Source organism: Lolium rigidum, chromosome 7, assembly GCF_022539505.1.
Source record: "Lolium rigidum isolate FL_2022 chromosome 7, APGP_CSIRO_Lrig_0.1, whole genome shotgun sequence".
NCBI lineage: Eukaryota > Viridiplantae > Streptophyta > Magnoliopsida > Poales > Poaceae > Lolium > Lolium rigidum.
In genome coordinates, this window is record NC_061514.1 from 322,165,118 (window position 1) to 322,177,509 (window position 12,392).

At 42.3% G+C, this 12,392-nt stretch overlaps 1 long non-coding RNA gene across 1 annotated transcript; it reads left to right on the forward strand.

The window, feature by feature from the left end:
- Positions 1 to 6,367: 6,367 nt before the first annotated feature.
- Positions 6,368 to 10,564, forward strand: LOC124677952. Its single transcript, XR_006994290.1, has 6 exons — positions 6,368 to 6,481; positions 6,573 to 6,620; positions 6,860 to 6,985; positions 7,097 to 7,154; positions 8,720 to 8,852; positions 10,242 to 10,564. It is a non-coding gene; the product is annotated as an uncharacterized LOC124677952 (long non-coding RNA).
- The last annotated feature ends 1,828 nt before the right edge of the window (positions 10,565 to 12,392 follow it).

Here is a 12,392-nt window from a genome sequence, read left to right on the forward strand (position 1 = left end):
GGGAAAATAGGCCCTTTCGTCAAAATCCCGAGGTTTTTCCCGAAAGTTGGATTTCACGCACAAAAACGAGACACCAGAACAGTTCTGCTGAAAACAGCGTTAGTCCGTGTTAGTTGCATCCAAAATACACAAATTAGAGGCAAAACAATAGCAAAAGTGTTCGGGAAAGTAGATACGTTTTGGACGTATCAGTAGGGTTTAGTGGAGTATGGTATGTAAGGTAAACATCAATCATTGTTACTATTAGGGTTCATCACCATGGTGTGTTGCTAAACATGGTTAATTAAGGTTGATATCTCTAAGGATAGGAGCTAGGGTTTAGACTTGGTTGATCCTACTTGATCAACTTGGTTTAATGGAATGCATACATGGAATACTAATTTGCTAGTGATAGGATTCTACATTTTATGTGGACATAGATATGTCTTTAGTTGCTAATCATGGCTCTATGATAATGGAGTAACATGATCACATGTTCTAACCTAGGGTTTAGGTTAGAAACAAATTAGGGTTCATATGGAATGATGGAGCTAGGATTCGTAATGGAGTTAGAGTTTTAGGGTTTCTCATGAAATGATGTGGTTCTAGTTTTCTTTCTTATGGAACTACGGTTTACTGATTACCCTATAGTTATTGAATTAATAACTTCATTAATAAAGTTGAAGTTATTAATAACTTTGAATTAAAAATAATATTGAATTTGGCATTTTATTATCTTTAAACTATTAATAATTAGGGTAATTATTAATCAAGGTTTAGATCTCTCTAATAACGATTTAACAAAATAGCAAATAAAGAAAATTAGTTTTAATGTTTTCTTTATTTATTTGCTGATTTTTATTTAATTTGGAAATTTTTCCTAATTATTGAATTTTAATTGCATTTAGAATTAAAAGAGAAGGCTTAATTATTAAATTTAAAACAATTAAATTTTTATTAAAATAAAATTTTCATATTATATTTTTATTGGACAGAGTTTACTTTTCTAAGAATTTTGATATCTTATTTATAATTTTCTGAGTTATAATGAATTTTATACATTCATGCAAAGATTCAGATATTTTCTAGAATTTATAATTAATTGGAAATTCTAAATCTACCGTCCTAAATTTACCCCCAGACACAGACATGTGGGGTCTGGGCTGAGTCAGCTGCCTCGTTGGCAGTTGACTGGGTCAAACTAGTTTTGGACCCCACCGCCACATCACCTCGCCGGTCAACACGCCGTCGGCGAGTCTGCCGACGACGGCGACGACGATACAGGCCACGGGAGGACGGCCGAGTGGTCTCATTCGGCGCGTAACGACGCGCTGAGTATGCTAGTGGTCTTGCCGCCAAGAAATGGTCACCGGAGGAACTCCGGCGAACCTTACTGCGGGGGCGCTCGCCGGCCAATTTGCTAGATGGGGCTACGGGTTACGAAACGACATAATTTAAGAACCTGAAGATGCGCGGAATCAACCTGGAGATGATGAACTGCTCGACGAAGACGGGGATGGTCGGAGATGACGGCAAGGTCGAGTTTTCCGGTGAACCCGAGCAGAAGGGAACGCCGAAATTCGCACTCCTCCTAGCTCCCCAGGATGCGAGCTTCCGCACAGAGACTCTCCGTGTCGAGGCGCATCTGCTGGACCTCCTCACGAATGCTGGGGCGGTTCCTATCGTCGGATCCTTCTCCGACGCCGGCGACAGTCTCCGGACCAAATTGGAAGGTAGAGAGGGATTCAAAGAGAACGGAAGGGCGTTTGGGGTAGCTATGGTTTCGGTGATCTTCTCCGCGTCTTTATAGGTCGGGGCGATGTCGGCAGCGATGGCACGTCGTCGGAGACGGCCGGGATGCAGTGATGTTGGCGAACATGGTTTGGGCATGAATCGTGGCGCATTTGGGATGAGCACGGACTTAGCGGAGCTTGTATGAGCCTCAGGCGGATTGCTGGCGTCCGCGACGTCCAAGGTGGCCAGCGAAGTAGTTCACGCCTCCGCCGTGACGTCCATGCGTAGGAGGAAGATGACGAGACCCTCTCCTGCGAATCGGTACGATGGGTTGACTTTTGGGCTGCGGCCTGGGCCGCGTTGGGTTGTGGTGCCGGGCTGCACCATGGGCTACACGGACAGGTAGGTCTGGTAAGTCCCTTTCCTAATTCTTTATTTCTATTTTATTTTTTTTCTATTTTGAATTCTGGTTTTAATTCAGATTTGAATTCTTTTCTTTTGCAGATGTTTATCAATTTGGCTTTCATGAGGTATATTACAAGGAGCATTGTATTACTGCATTGTTTTTGAATAAACATTAAGTATATGTGAGCCTTGTCACACTTCTTAATTCGACAAGAATTTAGGTATTCATTTTAATGCCTTTTCTTATTTGTAATATAACTCCTTGTTGGATATTTGGAGTTAATTATTCTTATTCCAAAAGTTTGAGAAATCATTATTAGGACTTGGCTTCATATTTGAGGAATTGATCACTTGCACATGATTTTATGTGAACACTTATTTGTTAGGGTCTTGTAGGGTTTAATTTAACCCCATCTCAAGGTTAACATAAGGATTACTTTTTTTAAATAGAACCATGCAATATCTAAAGTAGATATTCTTCTCACCTTGGTTTGGTCTTGGTTTTAATGATGAGTGATTAATCACCATATATAGGTTTAAATTGCAGGGTTTAAACTAGGTTCATCTTATGCTCCATAATTAAGCATAGGATTTCACTAGAGTGCAATTCTAGGGTTCTAATTGTAGTTACCTAATGGCACATGGTTTGGAATTTGATTGTGGATTAGGTTTTAGTTGTGATCACCCAAATGATGCACCAACTAAGGTTAGTCTCCCCTATCCAGATAAGGTGGTTGCTTGCTTAGTAGTTGATGTTCTCCATTATTTACTAAGGACTTGAGAATTGGTTTTATCTTCCATCAATTAACTTTTATTACTATCCTCAATTTATCATTAAAGTAACTAAAGTGGTTATGGTTCTTTTTATAGTTAACTTTGGTTATATGGATGAATGGTTTCTCACCGTATAAAGTATAGAATTTACTCTAAGGTTTTCTTATGTTCTTTTATTGAGGAGTAGGTGGAATATAGATGTGATAAGATTCTATTTATGATCACCAAGTGATTCACAAGTTAAGGTTAGGATATAAACCTAGGGTTTCTTACTAGTTACCTCCCTATGATTTCATGTATCCTATTAGGATTTAACTTATCCTCACATACCTCAAGAGCATGATCATGGTTTAAGCATGATCAACTTGTTCTTAATACCTTTACCTCAAGTTCTTAGGGTTTATGATCATTACTCATTTTATAATGATCAAGGTTTGCCTTCCTAAGTTATCTCCCAAGAATTAGGTTTCTCACTCCCAAGATTATAAGTATTGCCTTGATCAACTAAATATAGTTTCTTTCTTATACTATCATGAATGGATATGGTTACCTCAATAATTTATATCCCAGGAGAATGCCTGAGATAATAACTTATAGTTCTACTTAAGGAATGATGATTTCATCATCAGGACAAATGGATAGTTCTCTCCCTTAAATTTGAGTGTTGCCTCAACTATCTTGAGTATAACACCATAGGTTGAGCTCTTTCATATAGGAATAGTTATTCTAGGGTTTATGGTGTATTCCTAATATTTCCTTAGGTATCTAGGCTAAGACTTCACTTGACTATCTTGGTTATCTCACCACTCCAAATGGAAATGGTTTACAACCAATACTTTAGTTTAATGGTTATCCTCTATTCTTAAATAGGTAAAGCTTGGATTAGTATGAATGGTCTCTCTCATTTGGGAATGACTTTAATAATACTCTAGGATTCCTCTTGAAGATAATGATGTGATCATATGGATATTTATATCTAAGGTTTGCCTCAAGGTTTGTCATTGCTTCCCTAAATAAAATAGGACTCTCACCTCTTTAGGTTTAATGTAAAACTATTTGGAATAGAGAAGAATATATATTTTCAGAGTTGATCTCCTTGTTATGTTTCCAAGAATGGAGTAAAATGAATACCATGAGGTTCATGGTAGGATCCTGGATTAGCTTTAAGACATGGAAAAGATAAGTGAAGAATGGTTTCTTCATTTTATTGTTACTTGATTTACCATTGAATATATGTTCATATGTTATGGCAAATAATACCATATTATGATCTTTAATAAGATCAAGTAATTGATCCTTGATTAATATGTTCTTGTGTTGGTTTTAATTGATCTAACCCCTTAGATCAAATCATCTCTACCCAAAACAAAGTTTTAAACAAAGTCACATTGAGGTTTATAGTGCTTGACTTGATGAGCTACTTCAATTCCACCAAGATCAAGTGAAACTTCAGTTACTGTGACTGTTTTACTTTAAAGCGCGAAAATTCCCCAGATTTTCTATGCATGAATGCAATGCACACATCTGTTTCCTCTATTTTTGTAACCCCAAATCCTGGGATATTACAGGTACTCCATGCGACCAGCGGAGGGCTCCGCGAAGCGCGAGTACGTCGGTTCCGGGAAGGACGGTCGCGGAGGGTCCCCGGCGGCCGTGTAGACGGGAGGAGGCACCAATGCGGCCGAGTAGACGGGCGGGGGCTCTGTCGCGGTCACCCATGCCGGGAGCCGGGAGGGCGACGGCGGAAACTGCACCCGCTGGATGGGGACGCCCTGGGGCAGCGAGGCGGGACCGGCGCTGGGGCCCGGCTGCCACGGCGCCCACGGCGGCGGAGGCGGCGAGGCCGAGGGCGGCACAGGCACGCCCTGGGCGGATGGGGCCGCCGGCGCGGTCGGGTAGGCGGTGAGGGGCGGCGGCAGGGATGGCGAGGTCATCCTCTGCGTGCCGATCAAGTACAGGCGGATGCCCTGGACCGCGGTGGCGAGGTCGCGGATGGCCGTCGAGAGCTCCTACTGCGAGAGGAGGGGAGCGGCATCGGCGGCATCCGCCATGGGCGTTGCGTCTCCCGTGGAGGGCGGCGGCGAACGCGGCAGCAAGTGCGCGGCGGCGGTGGAGGCCGGCGGCGTCTCGGAGGTGGCGGCGATGGTGGCGGCGGTTTGGCCCGAAGACATGATCGTAACCGAGGAAGCTGATACCAAATTGGTAGAATCAGCGTATCTACCAGGTCTAGGGCGGAGATTGTAGGGGAAGGAAGGGGCGGTGTGCGTGCGGAGGCGAGGGCGCCGGCGGCAGGGCGCCGTCGCGCGGCTTGGGGAGAGGCGGCGGCGCAAGGCTGGGCGGCGGCTAGGGTTTGGAACTCCGACTCCTGAGGGAGTCGGCAACAAAATATGTTTATTGCTTGATTGATCTTGTCGATTACAACTCGTATTTATAAGAGAAATCTGCGAAACCCTAATCTGCTGATTGGGCTAAGCCCCTAACTAAGCCTGGCCGGCCGGGCCAGTGGGCCCCCTCCGGCGGTAGACCAGCCCGGTCATAACAAGTTCATACTCCTGTCTGACGGGTTATATTCCTTCGTTTGTGCTTCCTTAATTTTGTATCCTTTGAGAATGTTTTCTATCATTGGGGTTCAAAATCAAGCTATGCTGAACATGTGGGTGTTGTTTTTCGTGCTTTTACTCTTCAGGGTTGTGAATGCAGAGGTGTTGTGCCTCTGTTGTTAATATTCTGCTTGTTCTGCCAAAGCTACTGGCAATATCCTGCTGCAGATCACTCCTGGAAACGTAGCATCTTCAGCCATCATCAAGTGCGGCATCACACGGTATGATTGCTGCACCCCCATGGAGCTCTCACAGCGCTTTGAATTTTCGGCCGTCCGATCGAGCAGATGTGGCGCGATCTCGGCCGTCGTTCCGTCCAGGGCGCTGAGGCCCTCCCGCAGACCCACCTTTTATCCATGGGTCAGGAAAAGGCCCGCTCGGCCCGATCTCTCGCTAGCCGCCACGCCCCCAATCGCTCCCCAATCCCCACTCCTCTGCCCGTCTCCTCCCCTTCCTCTCCCCTCGCGCCCCCCATCCCGCCGCCACCTCCATCTCCTGCGCCTCTCTCCTCCCTGCTCCGGCTCCTCCTCTGCGCCGCCGGCACCGCGCCTCCCCCAATCCCCGCACGGACGCTCCGTCTCCTCCCCACACCACGGGTACTCTCCTACGAACCCTAGCCGCCACCGCCGATTTTCTTCAGATATCGGTCGATTCTGGCCGTGTCCTTCGCCGCCAGCTACAGGCACCAACTCACCTCATCCTCCTATGTATCTCTGGCCCATGGGAGAAGCACGAGAGAGCGTGGCATGGAGCCTCTTTTCTGCCTACAGCGGCACATCGCGCGAGACCACGACCCGGTGGAGTGGCGGCTCGTGCTGCTGCCTGACGTGTGGCGCACCGTGCTCGTCCGGACGGACTGCATCGGCAGCTGCGGCCACCAGGGGCAGCCCGCATCCCGCGGGTGTCGCTCCTAGGTTCTGAACAGGCGAAGAATGGGCTGCCACTGCAGCCCGTCGAGACCTTGGTTCCACCTGACACACCGCTGGCTGGTACCCGAACTCCTCACTTCCTTCCTGATGTGCCTACTCACCTCCCCTCTTTTGATTTCATACATATGACTTCTCTTTCTTGTCTCTGCAGATTCTTTTTAATCTATGCCTATGAGGTGTTTGATGGAACTACAAGCAGGTGTTTATACTTAGTAATTTCTATTCTTCTGAATTTTCTCACAGCAACAGTAACAAGTTAAGTGCTTATAGCTTGCATACCTGTGTATTAATGGAGATCATGAAGTTTATAATTCATATTTACTCATGGATTTGTATTTATGTCTCAATAAAACAAGGAGGTGCATCATCATTTATTTTCTATCTTCTTAGCTTTCCTCATTCTTCAGTGACAAAGATCTCATCTATCACCAAATGCAGGATAGTGAAGATGGTGTTGTGATGCTTTGTACATGTGAGCCAGATATTGCAGAAATATTTTTCTGAACGTGAGGACATGATCCATTGATACAATCCAACATCGGTGATTTACAAGATAATTGTAAGGTTTGAGCATCTGTTAGGAAAATCTCTTTTGTCTTTGTCTCATGTATGTATTGGGCACCATTCTTGCTCATACTTATGTTGGCTACAGTTTGCATTGTTTTTTGTTTGCAGGTTGTTGTCGTGTTCCACTCTTGGTTTTGTTCCTTTTATCCAAGGCTTCATCCTTATGGTGGTATTCTTTTCTTTTACTTTCTATTAGCATATCTAATATGTATTCTGTCCAACATGAACCACTGAAAACGTACTGGCTTTTTCCTCGCATCACATCATGGTCAAACATTTGAAGTTTCTTTTCATGGTGGAAGCACCGCTTGACCATTGCCGTTTTCTAAGAGAAACGATTTCTATTACAAAATATAATTCTTGAGTTACAGGTCTATATTGTTTCTTAAGACTGGGTTTTGTAAAAAAGAAGCTGGGTCCAGGAAATTGATTGATTGCACTCTGTATAGATCTTACTACTATAAAATTATATTGCTCATAATAAGAAGAAAAAGATCTGAACCTTCTATTTATTAGCGCTGACTTTAAAACTTGGATAGAACTTGCCTGGCTGCCTGTGTCAATTGAGTTCAGCATGTTTCCGTTAGCAATGTTCCAGAACCTGATACATCTGTCAGCAGTTCCACTTCCTGATGCCACGAGGATGTGGTGTGGTGACCAGGCTTTTGCTTAACCGCAGCGGTATGTTTTGTCAGTCGAAACACCGGCTGTTGTGGCCGCTGGTTTCATACTACATGCTAATAATCATTTCCAGCAGCTGCAAGTTCACGGTCGTCATGCGACCATTTCAGCCCACAGATCGGGAAAGATTTATTGATTCAGATCAAAATGAGGTCTGAAGTCTACATAGTACACGGGATGTTCAAAATGAGTTCTGAAAGGTACATAGTACACGGGATGCACATAGGGCTGGGTTAATAATATTCAGGAATATAGTTATGTTGAAGCCTCACCTCTTTGCTGACTGGGGACACGAACGTCGTGCTGCAGTATGTTCATGTCCCTGTTACCAGAGGACAAGATGGCTTAGTTACATGCTAATACCCCAGCCCGTGTTTGGTGGCCTCCCATGTTCCTTATTCATTTACAGCGAGAGCTATCCCAGATCTGCCAGAGTACACTTACATGTTATATTCTTGACACAGAAGATTTTACCTACTTCAGGGTGTTTACTGAAACTTTAAGCTAATTCAAGTGGGAAATGGTTTAAATGAGCAGCCAAAATTACTGCATTTGAATCCCCTACTGATCTTGGGTGTGATACAGTGAAACAAACAGCTCTGTGCTAATATATAGTAATACTTGAAGCAAATAAAGTTTTCAATTTGATTGGTTGTGAAACTTTCGGTGTATCATTTGAAGTTTTGAACCAAACAAACCGCATGTCTACATCAATTCATATTTGGACTACCATCTAACAACGGGGACTGTATATTCTGAACCGATGATTACAGGCCGTAAGTGCACAATGATGACGAGAGAGTGAACTCAGAGCCCCCATGTAGCGTTAGTTGTTAATTTTATATGTTGTGGGGTCGACAATATAATTTCTTCTTTGAGATTTGTTTTCTTTTAATAATTTATTGGGTAGGGCTGTACAAGAGTTTTCTGGTATGCATATCTGCATTCGTACTAGACAAGCCAAGTTAATTATTCTGTTGTTTTTCCCCATTTGATGGATTCATATTGGAAAAATCAATGCCTCATTTGACAGATCTGAAACATCTGCAGGTGAAATCTGACACGGGACTATTATTCTTGGTTGATATAGGCATGTCAAGTGCTTCAGGTTTTACACAGTGATCAGTTGGACTCTGCAATTGGAGTTTTGGGTGGCGCAAGACAAGATGTCTTCAAGTTGCAGGTATCATGTGGGCACCTGTGCTACATCGCATCTTATTTACCGTAAAGTTTTCATTGTTCTGAATGCTCTTTTTTTAATCTTCCGTGTGATGCGCAGAATGTAAGGTTGCGGATAAGCCAGTGAGAGATTACAACAGTCTGAGCACGACTAACTCACCTATGCTTGTATGTAAGGCAAAACAAAGCTCAGCTAATAGAATTGTACATTTTCTTATGATTATTTTTTCAAATATAATAGTTGAGTGTTTGGTTTCTCATGGATTTAGCTTGCATACATGCTCTTGGATCATGCTTTCAGTAAAGTTTTTGTGGGCATCCCGAATTTAAAATTTAGTTCTTGGATCATATTTGTACTGAATAGAAGAGCATGAAGGCCTTGCGAGCTTGCTGTAAGCCAACGCAAAAAAAAGGTGAGCTGCAATGGCAGCCGGCAGCCGGCAGCCGCTGAGGAAACTCAAGCACACTTGCCTCTTGTACTGCAGACCTAGGTATGTGTTTCTCTCTGGTACTATAATTTTCGTCTCTTATGAATTAATTTATGAACACGAGCTGCACATCTGGTACTATAAACCATGTGATCTCGTATCGTTTTACTGTTATGGGGTTAGCATGTTATGCTTACTACCCGATTAGTGGCTGGTAGCTAGAATTGAACACGAGAATGTCCAGCAATGCAGGGTTATTTAGCAACAAAACTAACAGATGATTGATTGAAGACCCTATACAAAACCAATGGCGATGACTTCTTGGCGCGATTCATTGGAGGATCTTATCCCATAGGAAGCATGTTACTTGCCAACTTCCTCAACTCACAAGACCATTTCTTCTCCATAGTTACTTGCTTTAATTTGATGTGGTCACTATGGCACCTTTTTGGTCTTAGTCATGTTGTACTGAAGTTACCTGTAAGGTGAAGTGTCAAAATTATGTATTAGCAAATTCGCTATGGAATTTAAATAAAGGTTCCCTGCACACCAGTTTAATTTCTTACATTGACTCCTCATAATATTTTTTCTCCAGAAAATTGAACTCAAATCCTAATTAAGCTTGCACCATATATATCAACATGGGTAATAATTTATGAAACCAATAATTCTCTGAACCCTCCAAAAAAACATTGTTCTTCTCTGTAGTAGATTCTATGTCCCATTGATGCTTCTTTATACCGCGTTCATTTTTTTAGCACGTGCCATGAAGAAGTAGCATATGCAGAACATCGCTTTACCACATTAGTTGTTTGCAGCTCTTTGATAGAAGATAAAGACTTACTATTTTTGTTCAAATAACCTGTTTCAACATTCCGGTCTACTTTTAAAATCATTGCAGTTGATACTGCCCCATGCGAGTACAAAGCCCAAAAAGATATAACCATTTCCTTTGACTTATGCAGCATGCCACCTGCTACATCCATCTATCTTCAGTTACGCAGATGACCAGCAATTCTTGTGACACTACCCTTCGAGTATGAAGGAAATTAAAGAAGGAAAGAATTTCAGACCAATAGAGAAATGACTAATGATGGCAACGAGCATGAAGGTAGCAAATTGATTCTTACATTCAAATGGAGGGGGTTTTACTAGCTTCATTGCAAAAACTTAGTTAAATAGAATATGTCAGTAAGCCTTCATACGTCCTCAGTGTGTATCCATTACTTAGTCATGCACAATGCCTATATTTCAGCTATAAATGATGTGTGCTGTCATGCATTCATTGTGTTGAAATTCATTAGATGCTAATACTTGGTAGTTTTTTTTCACAAAGCTGGATGATAGTATCCAATCATCCCTTCGAAATCAAGTGATGTGTTTTGTTCATTCGAATTGTTTTTTTTTTATTTCTCCTTCAAGTGTTGTTAACTTCGATTTTTTTTGTTGCATATTTGTGCCTTTCGATGTAGTGCATAGGACTGGAAACAAAGCGTAAGGGCATCATGTCTACAATTAACTGTACGGCGTCTACCATGAGCTTATTAAAAGATACAATAATATCATCTCCACATGTATTCACTATAATATCTTGTGTGGTATACTTGGTGGTGTTGATATAGGTAGAACACAAAACATAGGAACCATCCAAAATATTAACTCGAAAGAAGCATTTTTTAAACAAATTATTAGTCCTCAAAAAATATGAAGAAATGCATAATTGTGTTACTGTTCAGAAAAGTGTATTTTATTCCTCTAAGCCATACATTGTTTCTTTGATTTTCATATGGTTTGTACCCTATAGCATGCCATGCTAGCGGGTGGGGCAACCATGTGTATTGAAGAGAAATGTGTTTTTTTTTGAAACGGAGGCAAAATATATTAATTTAAGAAGTAATTGCTCAGTTAATTAATGGAAAATTGGGCGAAAACCGATACAAACAGCCACACATGAACAACTCGCTGATCATCAAACTCCACCCCCGCACACTGAGCAATCTAACCCTGCACAAACAATCGACACTAGAACAACTCAACGGAACCCTCAAAGAACATGAACGAAGAACAAAGAGCATCCCTCATGCCACCACGCGCCTTTCCTACGGCGCTACTCTTCTTATGTTTGCACCTAAGCGACTTTTTCTTAGAGCAATCACCCTTCTTCTTGCCTTTGTCCTTGATAGTCGTTCCCCTTATGAGGCAAGCAATCGCCCTTCCACATCCAGGGATAGAAGTCTCCACTTTGTTGAGCAAGTCACAAAGCTCTTTCGCAAAAAGAACATCCATATTATGTGTCGACGGTGGTAGAATGGGCACATGAGATACAACCGATTTCTCCAGCTGCTCCATTGACAAAGGCGAATCTGAATTTGATCGCACACACGAGATCAGCGATAAGTCTGCCTTCATGTGGAAGCCAACACATTATCATTTTTTGTTGTTATTGTTGCTACACATTGTATAATCTGACGCGAATTTCACGGGATCGTGCGCCAAGGCGCACCTCTATATCTAGTACAGGTAAACTGCGCTTTAGTAGCCATTCACTTTAGCAATTCCAATATGGTTTACTGGGATTTTCTGATTCTCTTTTGACTAACCATGTCCTACCCAGATCATTGGTCATGCCTGAATTTCTCTACGGTAGCAACTAACTCTCAGATTAACACTGAACCAATTTGATATGCATCTCCTTGTGTCTTGTTAGTTCTTGCTAAATATGTTTTTAAAGCAGGCTATTGTTCAAATTGGGTTTTCCATCCTTCCCCTAGGAACATATGTTTTGCTGATATATAGTCGGCAGTTACATGATCTGATGAGCATACTCAGATATTAGTATCACTTTCATGCACAATGGGTATCAGCTGGTATTGTCGTTGTGTGTGTGCTACACTCTTCTATTGTATGCTGCGTAGAATTTAAGATGTTGAACTGTTCTGCAAACCTTATCCTATGGTCTGCTGGTTCTCTTTTCATTATGACCAACTAAGAGTTTGCGATAATTGGTTGTGCTTGAATTTCTATAAGTTCGCAACAGAAGTTCAGACCGGCACTAAATCATTCATGTCTATGCATAGAACATTGAAGCTACTTTCTCTCTGTTAAAGAAGAGTTCA